An 18130-nucleotide genomic window follows, 5' to 3' on the forward strand; every position below is an offset into this window, starting at 1 on the left:
TTAAATCATGCTCTAAAACAACGATTGGATTTCAATGCAATTACAGAAAACTTTTTCATCAAGATGTCTGTGAATGAAATACTGATTTTAACAGGCTGCCCATTTTCAACAGCATAAAATCACGCATTCAAAACCATGATGAGCCCCTTAAATTTTAGGATTGAGTTGCACTTCCTCACCGACATTTTGTGAAAAACAACACCCGCAAGAGGCCTAAACAGGTCGATCGGAACTAAGAAAACTTAAGGAAGTATTCGAACGTTTTGATGTGTTTATTAATTTGGGATGCGCGAAGGCTCTGAATGGGGAAAGCCGTCAATGCCTGCACTGCTCTTGTCCTGTTCTTTATGTTCCGCGGGGTGACAGCTTTAAGATGAAGGAGGAACATAAAGGGTTTCATCACAGGAAATAGAACTATTGCTTTATTCAAACATTTAAAAAATAAATACAATAAATCAGGGTTTTTTTTCCCCTTTCCAAGTATTAAATACAGACGTACTGTATGCATATGAAATTTTTGATTAAAATGCCTTTCACCAGTCTGTCTCTTTAATTAAATAAAACCTCTTTGGTATTAATCAAGGCACAAAGAATTTATACCCCAAATCCAGATTAATTAAAAGCCTGGGAGCTTGATGAACAGGCTGTATAAAGACAAAAATAAATCAATCCAAACATGATATTTATGAATATGGACGGTTTGTGAGCAAAATATAAATAATTTAGAGAGAATAATATACATCAGTTATAGGATAGGATTATTTTATATTCTAGAATGAGTTTAAATGTAAATTTGAACCCACATTTTGGACTAAGCTTTCTGTTTTTACATTTATTGTTCATTACTAACTGATGATAGCTCTTAGTGGTTAATCTCTCACAAATCCTGAAGCTTTTAAGCACCTGCTCAACTGTGCCAGGAAGGGAGTCTCATGTGGCACTTTCTGTCTTTTGTGCAGAGTTTGGTTTAATTTTGCTTCAAATTACCAATATATCCCCCAATGGAGCAGTCTTAGTGCCTTAGCAAGGGTCATGAGGCCCAGTCATACAGAATTTAAAATAGATATGTTTGACTCGTTAGTGTTTTTCAAATATACTCATATACATATATATATATATATATTAGTCCTTAGCTACTTTTTAAAGGACAATGATATCAATATATTTGATCACCTTTAAAACTAAAATATACAATTTCTGCTAATGCACATATAGAAATGGCCTCATACTGTACATCACCTGATTCTCACTAAAGCTCTGCAAATGAGCAAGGCCAAATTTTGAACTAGGATATTCTGACTATAAATCTAAGATTTTCCCTATTAGAGCCATATGTCATATATCGAATCAGGGAAAAATAATCTTATTCAATTGCTGATCTCAGTTAGAATGGAGGAAGACCCCTAACTATTTGAAATTCTGTTTCCCTTGGAAAACATTCTGGCTGAGAATAAACTCCCATTAAATTTACATCCTTCACCTCCTCTTTTCCATTCCCTTTTTCCCCTCTCTTTCTTGTCTTCTGCCCTTTTATCCTCACCACCCCCATCTTTCTGCTTATTTCTATTTTTCGGTCATATTTGCAGAAGAGACTAGTGATACAACCTTTGTATATAAATGGAAATGAGACTTAATAAGGTGGTGATTCTAATCAGCTGGGGACAAGATGGGTTATTCAGAAAAGATTGTGGGTCTCCGTTTAGGCAAGAATGGAAGACCTCGCTAAATACAATGTTCAAAGTAAATTTCAGGGTCATTAGTGAATACCATAAACACTGTAGAGGAAAATATTAAAGAATATTCTACAACACTGTGCCTTGGAAGGCCTTATTAAGTCAGGTACCCTAGAACAAATGACTCACAGATTTGATCTTGGCTAATAATCACAAACCAATTGCACCCACAAGCACACCTCAACACGTGTATACAGCCAACTTTGTGTCAAAAAATACACAGCAACAGGTAGTGCTTGGAAGAGACCCTGACACATGTGGTGTTAGTTATTGTCATAATGATCAGCATCATTTTTATTACTATAAAAAAGTAGGTGAATCACTTTAAGGGATTTAATGGTATTAGTCTGTTCTCACACCACTAATAAAGAAATACCAGAGACTGGGTAATTTATAAAGGAAAGAGGTTTAATTGACTCAGAGTTCCACAGGGCTGGGGAGGCCTCACAATCATGGTGGAAGAGCAAGGGAAGTCTTACATGATTGCAGGCAAGAGAGCCTGTGCAGGCGAACTCCCCTTTATAAAAACCATCAGATCTCATGAGACTTATTCACAATCATGAGAACGGCACAGGAAAGACCCACCCCCATGATTCAGTTGCCTCCCACCGGGTCCCCCCCGTGACATGTGGGAATTGTGGGAGCTACAATTTAAGATGAGATTTGGGTGGGGACACAGCCAAAACATATCAAATAATAACATCAAAGTCAACATAATATTTGTAGTACTTTTCACCATTTGTTACTGATGTCCTTACTGATCTCAGTTTTAAAGAGTTCTAAATGATTTAGTCAAATGGTATTACTGTGAAATGTATGGAACTAAACACTTTTCTGTTTAGCTACAGTACAATTTAGCAATATTTGAGATTTTTGAAAAATTATATATCAATAATTTTTGTTATGGTATACTAATTAACAATTACTCATAGTTTATAAAAATAATGGATTTGACAATGTGATAATTCTCTCTGTTGAAATGGTTTAAATGATAATAATTGCATGTCCAGATTTAAGCAAAAAGCAGTAATCAATGTTGCTAAAAGGTTCTCAAATTCGCATGGCAAAGCCCTCATCAGAATGTTGAAATTGCTTTTCTCCAAAAAATAGCAGAAAACCCTGGAGAAGCCACGGTTTCAATTTAACCCTTGATCAACGACGTGCACTAAAACTAATTGGCATGAGATTTACAGCATTTAAAAAGTGAAAAATGTATCATAGCAGGAAAAAGGATTCTGTCCTTTTTTTGTTTGTTAATATGTACAAAACAAGATCCATTGATTGATAGCAATGAGTTTGTAAAAGCATTTGGGGGTTGTATTGGTTTTTCTTCCTAATTTTGCTGAATGGCTGTTTTCAGGTTTTCCTTTAGCCTCTAGGGGTGTAGTGTTAGAAAGGGGATTTTTTTTGGATCATGTTGTTTATCTTCTAGTGGGAAAGACTCATCATCAACCAGCTGTAAACAAAAGAAACACTTACCAAAGTGATGAGGATGAGGGAGGAAATTAAACAGAGCAAGAGAAATAGTGACGGTGAGGAGAAGAAGTTTGCTCTTAAATGAGGCAACCAGGGAAGGCTTCCCAGAAGAGGCAGTTCCTCAAACATAAGCCATCAGGAAGGAAAGCAATATCCTTAGCTTCTCTTAGTCCTTGCATTGTTAACATTCCTGGTTTTTTTCCCCCATGAGCATTTTGGTCAATAACTTTCTTCACTTCTAAATACTGTTGTTTTGTGTTTTTACTTTTCCTGTAAAATATACATTTAAAGAATTAACTAATTATAGTAGGCTATCTGTATAATCACCATAACCTGGTATCATCATTCTGATGGTTTAAAGACTTTTGGAGCAAGATTTTGTGTCTTGTTCTACACCGAATAAAAACTATGCAGTTGCAGGTGCACCCACACAATGCACACAGTTTCTAATATTGGTGATCCTTCACTTCTGAAACCATATGGAATAAGAACAAAATGACTCCTCTCATAAAAAAAGTGTCTAACATATTAAAAGTATTTTTTAAAAGATTTCCAATTTGTAAAGAATGGAAAGGTTTGTGGTTGACCCATGCGCTTTCATTCGATCCTCTGCCCTTTCCTCTCGATGGTTCTCACCTTCCATGTCTCCTGGGAACAGAGCCTGTAACATTATTCAGCACACCTTCTGTTGAGCAGAGAACCTGACTTCAAGAAATGCACAACGGCTTGCCCTGGCAAAAACCCAATTGTGAGCTGCAAAGGAGGACTCTTTGATAGCACGCCCTTCTGTCTCTCTTTGAAGGCTGTTCTCAGTTGAGAAAACATTGAAACGTGAATGATAGATATGTTTGTGAGTATTTTTAACACAGCCTTAATACTCACATATGCCATTATTTCTGCAGATAATGAGCGCCATTCCTCACAGCTGGGAAGATCATGGGTGTCATTAACGCTGTTCTTACACACTAAATTGGTTTGTTCCTGTACCCCTATCAAAGATGGGATGCTAAAAATTGTTTATCTCTAGAGACTGGATCAGGAATACAGAAAGGTTCCTGAAATAGGAAAAGCCTTGATTTGCACAGATCAATTTGCTTTATAAATGTTCCTTCTCTCACTCCAGAAGAAAGTAGACTCTTGCATGTTGAACATAAAATCATCTTGGCTCCAACATGATAGAGCAAAAAAAGTTCTGAACCTGCAACGTACATATTTGTAGGTTATAGTAAATCCAGGTTTCCCACCTCAGTGACATTTGTTTAGACATCTGCATGTACCAGCTGGTAATGGTTAGTTTGCTTCCTATCAATTCTGATTTTGAATTAGGCTTGTTAATAAGGATGGATGGAAAGCAGGTGTGGTAGTCTCTGAGCAGTTATTGGCATGTAATTGCTTCAGGCTATTGTTTTAAGCAGTTTCCATTTGTACATTGTTCCAAAGACAGCTGCCAGTAGCAGCTCGGAGAGGATTGCACAACTATTCCATGTAAGATCCAGTGACAGATCTAAATTAGTCATGAAAATCCTCCAGATCTGGCTTTTAAAACAGAAATGTTAATAGTAAACACAGAGATTATAACAGCTGAACTGATGAAAAGGAAAAAAAAATAAAACACTATCTTTTAAGGCATTTGAAAGATGTAGCTCTACATTCGTAGGCCAACTGCTTAGATTAAAAATCTCAAAGATTCACTACATTTTGCAGCAAAATCAAAAGTAAAATGCAGCTGGGCACAGTGGCTGACGCCTGTAATCCCAACACTTTGGGAGGCTGGGGTGGGTATATCACTTGAGGTCAGGGGGTCTAGACCAGCCTGTCTCTACTAAAAATATTAAAATTAGCTGAGCGTGGTGGTGCATACCTGTAATCCCAGCTCCTCGGGAGGCTGAGGCAGGAAAATCGCTTGAACCCGGGAGGTGGAGTTTGCAGTGAGCTGAGATCACGTCACTGCACTCCAACGTGGGCAACAGAGCAAGACTCTGTCTCAAAAAAAAATAAAATAAAATAAAAAAAGAGAGAAAGTGTAACCAAGATTAAAATGTATCTTAGAACATTGCTTCTGAAATGTTTTTTAAATTATTACAAATATTTTAACTCGGTGATGAAACCGTGGTATACCAAGGTCGCCAAGGAACACAACTATCACGTGTTCTTCTAAGTCAACACCAATTAGTAAAATACGTTGAAACGCTGTTAAATGAAATTTTCAACATGAAATTTATGCCTGTTGCATATTATTTGGAAAAAAATGTAGCAGGATAATCAGTTTGGGGTTTGTGAGCATGTTGAGTATCCAGATATTTTATCACCTGCTTGAAAATAGCACAATGGGCAATAATTGCATTTTAGGTTTTAAAAAGGAATAGATTGAAGTCTTGGTGCTGTTGCCTTGATTTTCAAAGACAATTTTGAACATGGAGTTATAAGAGAAGGCTTTTTTGAAATCCCTTTTTGGCTGCAAGGAACCCAGAAGTCAGAGTCAGCTTGCTTTATTCTAGCACCCCTGGCCACAAATGTGTCTCTCTGTTTCTGCCAAGTTAATGTCTTTATTTTGGGATTCCAAAACACAGCCTAGTGCCTTCAAGGTTATGCTGGTTGAGTTTGAGTGTGAGTTTTAGAAATGAAGTTCCTTGGCCAGCAGATCCTATATTTGTCAAGGGCTGTAATAATTGCTTTAAAAACACTGGGAAATGCCAGACTTGCAAGGATGAAGGTGGTCGCAGCTTGGCCAGGCAGAGAGCTGCAGATATGGCACGGATTGGCATCTGTGTGTACTTCACATCCAAGAGTGCAGTTGACCAGGGTGCTCTGATGCTGGGTGCAGACCACCGACTATCCAGGTATTTGTACCTGTTCTCTGCAACAGGCTGCAATGCGGGTCAATTTCCAATGCTTAAAAATCAATTCTAATATAGTATATTTGCTTCCAATATTATCAAAATATTCAGAGAGTATCTTAAGAAGTACTGCCTGCAGCACTGAGATGTTTGAATTTTTTGATGTTAAATTATTCTCTCACATATATTAACTTATAATTAAAACTACAGGGAAAACTTTTTTAGCAAAAAATATCAAAGCAAAAGTAAATACTCTTTATTTTTACGAAAGAAACTATATACCAGATTACCATTGGAACTTGCAGGCTATTTCAAACATTCTTGGGTGGAATCCTTGGATGCTCATGAGAACCACCGAGGTATGGTGTAGAGAACAGAGGCTGTGCAGGTGCATAGACCTCGATTGGATTTTAGGTGTCATCTTCTACATGTTGGACTTTAAATAACTCAATTTACTTCCCTAAGCCACTATTCCATACTTGTAAAGGTAACATGCATATCAATTTTTGTGAGATGATTTATGAGTATATTAAAATATTCTGGAAACTTACCTTACATTAGATATTTTGCTAAGCACTTCACATTTCTCCATGTAATTCATACAAAATCTGTGATTCCCATACTATGCTTCTTTTTCATTTTGCAGGTAAGGATCTAGAAACTGAGGCTTCAAGACATTAGGTGTTTTGCCTAGTCCTGAAGCCAGTCTGCAGATGTCTGCACCAGGTCACCTCACCTGCTTGGTAAGACAAGCTGGTAAGCAAAGCACATGCTACCTAATGCCACATGTCACAGAGTGTCTGTTTCATGAAACCTACATGTTTACCTTTCAGAAATGGCTATTTCTAATGTATTAGATTGGTGCAAAAGTCATTGCAGTTTTTGTCATTAAAAGTAATGGCCGGCTGGGTGTGGTGGCTCACGCCCATCATCCCAGCACTTTGGGAGGCTGAGGCGAGAGGATCACGAGGTCAGGAGATCGAGACCATCCTGGCTAACACGGTGAAACTCCATTTCTATTAAAAATACAAAAAAAAAAAAAAAAAATTAGCCGGGCATGATGGCAGGCGCCTGTAGTCCCAGCTACTTGGGAGGCTGAGGCAGGACAATGGCGTGAACCCGGGAGGCAGAGCTTGCAGTGAGCTGAGATCATGCCACTGCACTCCAGCCTAGGTGACAGAGTGAGACTCTGTGTCAAAAAAAAAAAAGGCCAAAACCGCAATGACTTTTGCACCAATCTATTTCTGCAGCCCATTAGTGGCTAGTGAACTAGATTAAGGTGTTTACCAACAAACAAAATAAATAGTATTACCTTCAAACCAGTGTGTAAAAGTTTTGTGTGCTTTCTCCATCTTCATCCACATTTTTCTTATTTGGTACCTTCTAAAAAATGCTGCAGGGAGCTAACAGATGATGGAATAAGCAAACCAGTAATAAACTGGAATTAACCCAAAGCTTAGGAACAGATTAAGACATTTCAGTGAATACTTGAACCTGTGGCTATAATTTGATATCATGTGAACATTATTTCCTCGTATTCTTCAGTATTAAATTGTTGTTAGTTCATGAGGTGACATGAACCGTGCGGAACCCTCAGTATTGGGCAAAATGGCAGGAGTGCCAGTGAATTTGAGTGACAGCTTTCTGACGAGACCGCCAAGTCACTGATGTCTACTTTTCTGATGAGATAAGTTGGGTCAAAGCTGTCCTTACTCAGAACATGCTGATGGTTTTCCTGTTTCTTTGTTTCAAAACTTCAATTTGTGCTACTGAAGAATACGTCAGAATATTTATTCTGAAAAAAGGACATTAAAATTGAATTCACTTTGGGTTTCGGTTAATACAATTTCATCAAAACTCTGCTTTCAGACTGTGGTGAAGTTGGTCTTGGAACTGGATGGGCAGAGACTACAGATGCCATAAAGCAGGGTCCTTGTGGAACCTGCAAATCAGCTACCTCAACCACGCCCTGGCTGTTGGTCGGTCAGCAACGACCCCAGACCTTCTGCTCTGACAGGGGCTCCTCTGGTGCCAGAATTCGGTGAAAGAATTGAGCACGGTACGGATTGCAGAGCGCTTGCCAGAGGTCAGCAAGTTCCAAACCTGTCTTTTTAAGGCAGTCCTGAGGCTTTAATGCGATGCTGTATAGAAAACAACTTATGAGTCAGATCTCCACTTCTTCAAAAGTTAGTCTTTAAATACAATTCCCAAATAATTATCTTAGAGAACTTGTTTTCTGTCGTTTTGTTGCTATTCAAAGAAAATAATACAGAAACACATTTTCATACTGAAATGAAAGTTTATGATGCATCACATATATTACAAATTACAAAAAAGTTGAAGAAATTAATAATATGTCTTATTTCATAAACTGCCTTTATTTTATGAGTGAAAATGCAATTTCAGGAGAAGTAAGAGTCAGCACGAGCCTTCTTAGTTCTTCGAATGAATCATGTGTAAATATTAATTTTCTAGACTAATGGGCTCGGTTTTCTTCATTCCCCTGGGCTAGTTGACTTCTGACTTGGATCTCTTAAATTTACTATGTCCAAAACTAAAGTATTGATCCCAGGCACCAACTTTCTTCTCCCTTGCTCTCTTGTGTCTTAGCAAATGGCAAAAACGTTGTTGTTCAGAGAATGGCGAGGGTTCATGTCTTTTTTCTCACATACCCTGCTTCAAACATTGGCAAATTGGAGCGTATCTTGGTCCAATTGAGATGCTAGAACCGAGTATCGCAGACAGGAAGCTACAACGGCAGGGGTCTATTGTTCACAGTTCTGGAGGCTGGAGGTCCAAGATCAAGATGCAGGTGGATTCAGGGACCGTGCAGGGCTGGCTTCTTGGTCCATGGATGGCACTTTCTCCATGTCCTTCACATGGCAGAATAGGGGAGAGAACTCTTTGGGGCATCTTTTCATGAAGGCACCAATCCCTTGAGTTTTCTGCAATCACAAACTCATCTAATCCTCATTACCCCCCAAAGTCCCCATCTCCAAAATGCCGTCACATCCGGGATTAGGATTCAACAAACAGAGTTGGCGGGAAGAAAAGCCTCCGGTCCACCGAGTCCATAGCTGAGAGACTCTGTGGTAAGAAGGCAGCCAGATCCCTAACCATTCTCATGACTGCTGCAGGAACCACCCAGTTCAAACCAGCACCCAGCCTCTCTGACTGCCACACTGTCCTAACCTCTAACCTTATTCCCCAGTCAGTTCTCTCTAGGGTGCTTTTAAAGGCAAGTCAGACTATGTCATTCCTCAGCTCCAAATCTGGAGGTTCCCATCAGAAGCAGAATAAAAATGAAATACTACAGCCTAAGTGGCAGTGATTCATGAATCTCACCCCAGTCACAAACTAGAATCAGTCTAGGGAAGCCTGTGAAAAATATAGATGCTGATTACCAAGCACGAATGAATTCAATCAGAACCCCGAGTCATGGCACTTGGACACTGATATTTTTAAAAGCTCCTCGGGAGATGCAAATACAGAGCGAAGGATGGAGTCCTCTGCCCTGGGTGATTCACACGAGGTTCCCGCAGTCCCTGCCCTCTGCTTTTCTTCCCACTCCTCTTCCTTTCCTTTCCTTCCTTCCTTCCTTCCTTCCTTCCTTCCTTCCTTCCTTCCTTCCTTCCTTCCTTCCTTCCCTTCCTTCCCTCCTTCCTTCCTTCCTTCCTCCCCTCCTTCCTTCCCTCCCTCACTTCGCTTCCTCCTTCCTTCAATCCTTCCTTCCTCCCTCCCCTCCTTCCTTCCCTCCCTCACTTCGCTTCCTCCTTCCTTCCATCCTCCTTTCCTCTCTTCTTCTCTTTCTTCCTTCCTTTCTCCATCCCTCCCTCCCTCCCTTCCTCTCTTCCTCCCCTTCCCTCTCTCCCTTCCTTCTTTCCTTCCTCCCTCCTTCCCTTCCTTCCTTCCTTCCCTTCTCCTTCCTTCAATCATCCCTTCCTTCCTTCCTTCCTTCCTTCCTTTCCTTCCTTCCTTTCCTTCTTCCCTCCCCTCCCCTCCCTTTCCCCTTCCTTCATTCCTTCCTTCCTTCCTTCCTTCACCTTAACACAAAGCAAGCCTGCTTACTCTCTCTGTCTTTCCTCTGCCTGGGATACTCTTGCCCCACAAGTCTTCATATTTTGCTCACAATCTGTATTTTTACCATGATTTTATCAGTGAGTGTTCCTTATCTATCACACACACACAAACTGAATTTTTTGCACCGATTGTCTATCTCCTTGCCATAGTATATTTTTCTTTTAAGAAATCATTACCGTTAGAAATTCTATAAATATTCCTCTATGTGATTGATTTCTGCCACTGTCTGCTGGAATGTAAACTCCAATAGAAGCAGGAACCTTGTCAATGCTGTTCACTGTTCTATGCCGAGAGCTTAGAAAAAGGCCTGGCATGTTACAAGAGCTCATGATCATTTATTTAATGAATGGATTAATTCCATGAGCCTCAGAGCAGAGCACAGAGCAATCCCTGGGCTCCAAAAGCTTTTGTGCAAATTAGGAAATGGGGCCATTTTGGGGATGGAAGTCCCAGAGCTTGACACACTGGTTGTGTGCTCAATTTGTTTTCCTCCCATATAATTTGTTATTAACTTTTATTTACATTTTTAGGGTTTCAAACATAGATGGAAAGTCTGAGAATACCAAAAGGAACTAGAGCATGTATTTTACCCAAATCCATCAATTTTTATATTTTTACTCACTTGTTCTCTCTCAATCTCTGCTCTATGTATCTATCTATCATCTATCTATCTATCTATCTATATCTATCTATCTATCTATCTATCTATATCTATCTATCTATCTATCTATCTATCTATCTATCTATCTATCTATCTATCTATCTCTATCTCTCCCCTCTCATCATACACACACACAGGTGCGCACACACACACACACACACATACACACATGTGACTGACATATTTGATTATATATATATACATATACATGATTTTTTGTCTGAGTTATTTGATATTAAGTTGGAGGCATGTTTCCTCTTTATTCCATTAATAAAATAAAAGATACTCTCTTTTATAACCCAAAGCATCATCAAAATAAAGCATGTTCACTTCGATTGAATATTATTATGCAAATCACAGCTCCTTATCACACCCCACCCATGGTCCCCATACCACACTTTGTGGAAAGTTTTCCTGGTTTGCGGTGCTCTCTGGCTCAGGCTGGTGTGGCCCTGCCTCCTCTCCTCCTTCCTTCTCTTTCTGGGCTGTGACCCGTTTGGAGTGCATGTGTGACTTTATAAGACATCCCTCCATTTGGGTTTGTCTGGTGTTGCTTTACAATCGGATATTTTTGGCAGAAAGTCTGCTGTTGTGGGGTAAACCCCTTAGTCTCCTGCTCAGGGGGTGTTCATGGCTGGAGTCTCCACCCTGGTGATGTGGACTTCAGGTATCTGATCATGCCATTGTCTGCCAGGCTTCTCCACTGGAAACTCGCTCTTCTTGTATCTTGAAATCCATGCATAATCCATAGGAAGATACACTGAGACTGCAAAAGCTTTGGTCAAAGTGCACCTCTCAGCCTTTGGGCCTCCCTAGAGCAGACGAGGGTCGTCCACTTTCACGCCCACCTGGACTTGGCATGTTGAGTACACACCGTGATGTGGTGGAGATGAAACTGGCAGCAGAGGCCGAGAACATTGAGAAGGAGTTTAGAGTTGAAAACTAATCAATGCAGAAGCTGCAGCAGCCCACTTAACTCTTCTGTCTCCTCCTTTCTCATCTGTCAAAGAGTTCATGGGCAATGGATTGGAGTGGGGACAGCAGGAGGCTCATATTTTCTTTAATATAGATACAAATGGATGCATATAAAATATTTGGAGTTATTTCTAGGTACATGGATTAGAACATACACATACATTTTCTTGTTCTGCAGGCTGAGAATGATCCAGTAACAAGGAGCACAACTGGAACCCTGATCATGAATTTTTTTTAACACATTTCTCTTTTTGTTTTCTTTTTTCGAGACAGGGCCTCACTCTGTTGCATAGGATGGAGTGCAGGGGTGCAATCTTGGCTCACTGCAACCTCTGTCTTCCAAGTAGCTCGGCCCAAAGATGTGCACCACCACACCAGGCTAATTTTTGTATTTTTAGTAGAGACAGGGTCTTGCCATGTTGGCCAGGCTGATCTCAAACTCCTGGCCTCAAGTGATCCACCTGCCTTGGCCTCCCAAAGAGCTGGGATTACAGGCATGAGCCACAGCGCCCAGCCATAATCATGGATTTGAATACTGTTCTCCAGTAAAAGAAACCAGGATCCTTAGAGAAGTGGCTGACCCTAGGACAGGGGCAGGGAACAAACCACATGAGCCTGGAGCACCTTGTAGTGCCAAAAAGTAGTGTGTACCCCCAAAACAAAACAAAACAAAAAAATTTCCAGACACAAAACAACAATGAGATTATATCAAAGGGACACGGGCCCCAGCATAAAAGCTCTCAGTGGTCAAATCTGGAAAATTTGAAAAACAAAATAAATAAAATCATATTGGAATATAATCCAAAGTCTAACATCAGTATTCACAAGTCCACAGTGATATAGGTAAATGATTGATCATATGAATAAATAAACAAGATCAATTTATAGGTCTCTATTTATTGATTGAAAAATAGATCTCCCATACAAAAGAATTCTAAGTAGTTTCCAAAGATATTTCACCCTCAAGGAGACAGAGGACAACTCTCCATTCCTGAAGTGTGAGATTCTCACATCGACTTACTTTTAAACAGCAAAAGGGGGACAAGGAGAAAGAGAAAGAAAAAGAACCACTTTAAGTGGAGAAATGTGACAAACACAACCTGAGGCTGGGATCAAGATCAACCCCAACAACGCTAAGTCACTTTAGTATGCCCTTGATGTGCCGTGATGAGAACAGCGCTTTGCCTCTGTGGTCTTCCTCCCAAATGTCTTTAGCTCCTGCCTAGTTATGAGAAAGACGTTAGAAAAGCTCCATTTGAGTGACAATCCACCAAGCACCTGATCAGTCTCCCTGAAAACTGTCAATGTCATCAAAAGCAAGGAAAGTCTGAGAATCTGTGATAGCCAAGAACAGCCTCGGAGACATGACAGCTCAAAGTCACCCAGTGTCCTTCATGGGATCCCGAGACAGAGAGGTGACATGGAGGACAAAAATGAGGAAACAAGAATACAATATGAGCTTTAGTAAAGATGAACACATCCATAATGGTTCCCTAGTGGCAAATATACCCTAATAACACATTATCAATAACACAAACTGGATACAGAGTGCATGGGAACCCTCTGGAGTATCTTAAACATTTTCTGTGAATTTAAAACTATTCTAAAATTAAAGGTTACTGAAAAACATGGGTCATATAAATTAATAGTAGACAGAGCACTTTTTAAAATAATTTCAACTTTTATTTTAGATTCAGAGGGTACATGTGCAGGTTGTTACATGGGTATATTGTGTGATGCTGAGAGTTGCGGTAGAGAGCATAGTGCCCAATAACTAGTTGTTTTTTAATATACTTTAAGTTCTAGGGTACATGTGTACAATGTGCAGGTTTGTTACATATGTATACATGTGCCATGTTGGTGTGGACAGAGCACATTTTTGTATAAACAAACCTGAGTCAGACCATGTCTTATGAATTAACCCATACTGCACATTAAAAACTTTACTGGGTATGCTGGCATCATGAATTCATGACAGGTTACCACAGAGAAGAAATTCCCTTGTCCTATACAGATGATCAGGTAGAAAAACACAAAAATGTCAGGGTGGCAGCAACATATTTGGTTTCCCTGATGGAGCTGTATCTGAACAGTCAATCCCAGGCAGCAGCAACCAACACTCCAAGATATTTCTTATGCTACACTTTGAGTCCCAGAGAAAGACTGAATGCCTTTGAGGGATGAAAACCTAACACATGGGCACACAGCAGAAGATGAAGGATGACAGCCCAACCTCGGAGCACGATGGGTCTTCAGAATGACTCCCTCCCGACACCGGGTGAAGCAGAGTCAATTACTTTTGTAATTGCTGCCCCACTAATGCCGATGTCCTAATGAGATCAAAACCATTACACTTTCCTTTCATCTGTTCCTGCATTCTCGGAAGTGGGGGGTAAGAGGTATTTGTTTGCCATCAGAAACTCTTAGCAAATTAAAAGGAACTTGATAATGAGATAAATAAAAGCTTCTCCTAAATGTAGGCGGCTGTGGTTTGCTTTTTTTCCATTTACGTTCCATTGGAAGGGAGAGAAGCCTGGTTGTTCATATTTTGTCTACAAGGATTGAGGAACCCCTCTGCCATTTCCGGTCACTGTTTTTCTGGAAGTCTGATGGAAATAAAGGATTGAGTCTCTCAAATTCAAAGCAGTTTGACCTTCTCTTCTGTGGTATGGATGTGCCACATTTAAAGACCAGGACCAGCCCAATGGCAAATATGTGCATTTAGCAGGCTCCTCTGTCTTAAGTATGTGTTCTATGTGCAATGGAGTTTACAACGTGAAATGATGAGCTATGTAGATTTCAGCAAATTATGAGCAGGTAGTTTCTGGCTGGATGCCATCAACGTTTTTTTTTTTTTTTTTTAAAAAGGGTGTGATTCTTTTAACTCACATGTTGCATTTGGGGAAACTTAATTTTATGCTTTAAAACAGAATGAATTATTCTCACTTACAAATACCTTCAAAATCATCCAGGGGTATTTAAAGTATTGTTTCAGAGTTCACCTTGACTTGATCCACAACTGATTTTGAACGCTGCTTCAAAACTGAAATGCAGAAAGGAAGTAGGAAAGACTGGTTGTCATTTCAGATTATTTTCTGTAAAAATGCTAATTAAAGCAGTGGGTCAGATCTTGCAGTGTCAAAGAGATGTGCCATTTCCTTTCCTTGGAAACAATAATGTACTCCTGGCTGCTACATAAGTATAAATCTGACAACTGCCAGGAAAGGGCAGAAAAACCACATGCTGACAAGATTCCCACTTGCTCGTATTAGGATGAAGACCCGGGGAGAATATGCCTGTTACTGATGAGAGTGGCTCCACTGCAGTGGCCTCGAATGCTGTTCAATGCTGAGTAGCTCAGGACCTGCCCAGGATTCACATAATCCTTGTGGACCTTATTCACTAATTGGTCGTAAGCGGGAGAAGTGTACATCCCGAAAGAAAGACATAATTTGCGTTCACCTTTTTTTTCCTATGGTAAGACATAAATTTCCCACCAATCTCATATTGCATTTTTTGTTTCCATTTCCAATCATGTTTTCCCACAATTAGTAGATATTAATAGGATCGTGGTTGTATATTAATGATAGCCTGTTTTTTTGAATGGTGATAATATTCACCATTCAAATGCACCATTGAATTGGTGATTTTTTTTCTCCTTGAATTGTTCTCTAATATATCTAAAAGGGCATTTTTTTTCACTGATATTTAAGATGTTTGCTTACATATTTTCAGAATTATAAGCGTAGAACCATCACAAAACTTATAATATTTATGAGAAATCTGCCTTTCTTACTATTTTCTTTCGTACATCCTATGAATTTTTATGGTCTGATATTCCATTTGTTCAAACTGAATTTATTTTGATAACGCAAATTACTAAAACCTAATTTTCAGTAATAAATTATTTCACAAATATTTATTAGTTACACATTAGGGATAGTTGGGCACTTGGAAGAAGACATGATTCGTCTGAATTGGCTTTAACGACTGAGCCGTCAATGGTCCATTTTCTATGAGAATAATCCTGTTGCTGGCTCATTTTGCGGGCATTGAGAGCTTGGGCTTTTGATAGAATGAGCTAAATGCAGGAATAACATACAGCAGAATGTAACCGACCAGGGCACCAGAGTGGGTGTGGGCTCTGCCAGCCTCCCTGGCAAGCGGGCTGGGTTTTGTGCTCCCTCGGGTCGTTGGTGGCCACAGTTTCAAACCTGCTTGCTGTTTTCTCCTTAGGTGATTTCTCTGTTTACTCATGTTCCTCACACCTTAGAAGGAATTTGCTTGTTTTTGTTTTCTTCTCTTTCATTTACAAGTAGGAGTATTGATCTTACTCTCCTCTTACAGAGCATGCATGATGATGCCCGCACAATGAAATGCTGAAATTTGGGAACGTTTTTAAATATGATGTCAAATAAATAGATATGAAAATACAGGGGGGAGTGGGTATGAACATCCTCAAATCATTTCTAGATTTTTACTTTGGTCTTGGCTTGTGTGTGCCCTTCTGCACATTTCAAAAGAGTCCAAAACTTTCTTAAGTTTTAGCGTAAATACCAGATCCCAATAATTTTCTGCATATCTGTAATACAATACTTCAAAATACATTATCATTAATTGTCTATAAATATATCTTTCTTACTATACTGCCCTCCTTAAAGGTAGGAGATACTTCGTATGTATGTATGTATGTATGTATGTATGTATGTAGGTATGTATGTATTCCATAGCCCAGCACCTTGCAACATAGCTGATAATCAACACATTAAATGTTGCTCAGTTGGGGATTGTCTTAGAAAGTACTCTGGAAGAGCTAAAATACACTATTTAACATCATTAATAAATATGTTCACTCTGCTTAACACATTGTTTTGATTGTAGATATGATTTTCCATGGATTCAACACTGTGGATATTAACTGGATTTCTAACATTTTCAAAAGACTTTTGATTATTAAAAATATTGTTTATGCAATTTGGTGAACTTTTCCCACTGCCCACAGGCCATGACTAATTGTACATTTTAAAACAATGACCAAGAGAAGTGGAAGATGTCTGGGAGCAGATGAGCACTTCGTGCACACGGTTTCTGCCACCAACTCCCAAAGGCTTGACCACAAAATTAATAGTGTTTTCTAATTTTTATCTCATACACACAAACATGCACACAAGTGACAATTCATGCAGAAAGTCAACCAACTCTAATTAACCATAATTTTATGATGAAGAAACGTAAGGTAAAATAAACATAATAGAAACCAATTAATCAAGAAAATGGACGTCCATAATATTCCAGCAAGACTTTATGTAAAATCAACAGTATCTCAAAATACTACACAAAATGGTGAATGATTTGCAAACAATTAAATTTCTAAAATGATAATTAGGCTCCCCTTTAGTCTAAAAGATTTTCATTTATGTATAGATCATTCTTCTGTACACTGCTGTTCCGACACTGTGCCATTCCTGCACTCAACACCAACTTTGCAACAGGAGTATCAGCCTTATTTTTAATGATGTCCTTACATATTTCCCATGCCCCAATCATCCTGGGACATGGTCCATAGGTTCTCTATATCCATGTATTTATTCAGGATTTTTTCTCTGCCTGAAAGTTTTAATCTTGACCACTTTCTCCCTTTCATTTTGTAAAAAGTAAAGTAGAGGTTCCTCTTCAAAGACTTTCCTCCCCATCTAATTAGGAATAAATAGTAACTTCTCTTAGAAGCAAAATTTATTCAAACACCTGTGCTAACATTCTGAAATATCTGCTAGCTGTAATAAAGAAATCAATGTACTTTATGTTCTTAGCTTCCAAAATTTAGCCTAAATATTTGCCCTGGCATGCTTATACTGGTTCAAGCAAGCATTAGGTCATAGCCTGTTCCTCTTCCTTATTTGAAGGTGTTTTTACCTTTCTCAGCATTCCACCAGTTACTTCCTCCTTCCTTTGTTCTCCTCTGCCTTTGCCTCTTTTAAAAAGTTCTAAGTTGCTAGCCAGTCAGGACAAATACAGAAGGTGAGGTCCCGTTCCAGCCAATGGAAACCGGACACAGCAGTAGGGTGGATGCCTCAGGTTATAAATGACCCTGTCTCCTTTGTTGGGTGTACTCTCCTGGCAAAACTGCTGGCGAGTGTTCCCTTTCTGCAGAAAGTATAAAAATGGGCTTTCTGAGGAAATTAAATTTATGTTCAAGTACTATTTCTTTATGGCACCGGGGAACAAGCATTTCAAACAATTTTCATCTATATTCTTCCAGAACAACATTTATCCATCAAGATTGCCTTAAATAGCACTGCAACACTTTCTTTTATAAAGCTATCATGAAAAATTCTCTATATTATTTGTTCTGTCTTGGGTCACATATC

The 18130-nt window shown here is 39.2% G+C and overlaps 1 long non-coding RNA gene across 1 annotated transcript; it reads right to left on the minus strand.

Moving 5' to 3' along the window:
• Window positions 1–253: 253 nt before the first annotated feature.
• Window positions 254–17759, minus strand: LOC131381465 (uncharacterized). Its single transcript, XR_009210214.1, has 5 exons — window positions 17676–17759; window positions 15865–16141; window positions 14719–14805; window positions 7359–7449; window positions 254–366 (listed from the first exon to the last, which is right to left on the minus strand). It is a non-coding gene; the product is annotated as an uncharacterized LOC131381465 (long non-coding RNA).
• Between the last annotated feature and the right edge of the window lie 371 nt (window positions 17760–18130).

The sequence above is a fragment of the Hylobates moloch genome, unplaced genomic scaffold (assembly GCF_009828535.3).
Source record: "Hylobates moloch isolate HMO894 unplaced genomic scaffold, HMol_V3 SCAFFOLD_2, whole genome shotgun sequence".
NCBI classification, from domain to species: domain Eukaryota; kingdom Metazoa; phylum Chordata; class Mammalia; order Primates; family Hylobatidae; genus Hylobates; species Hylobates moloch.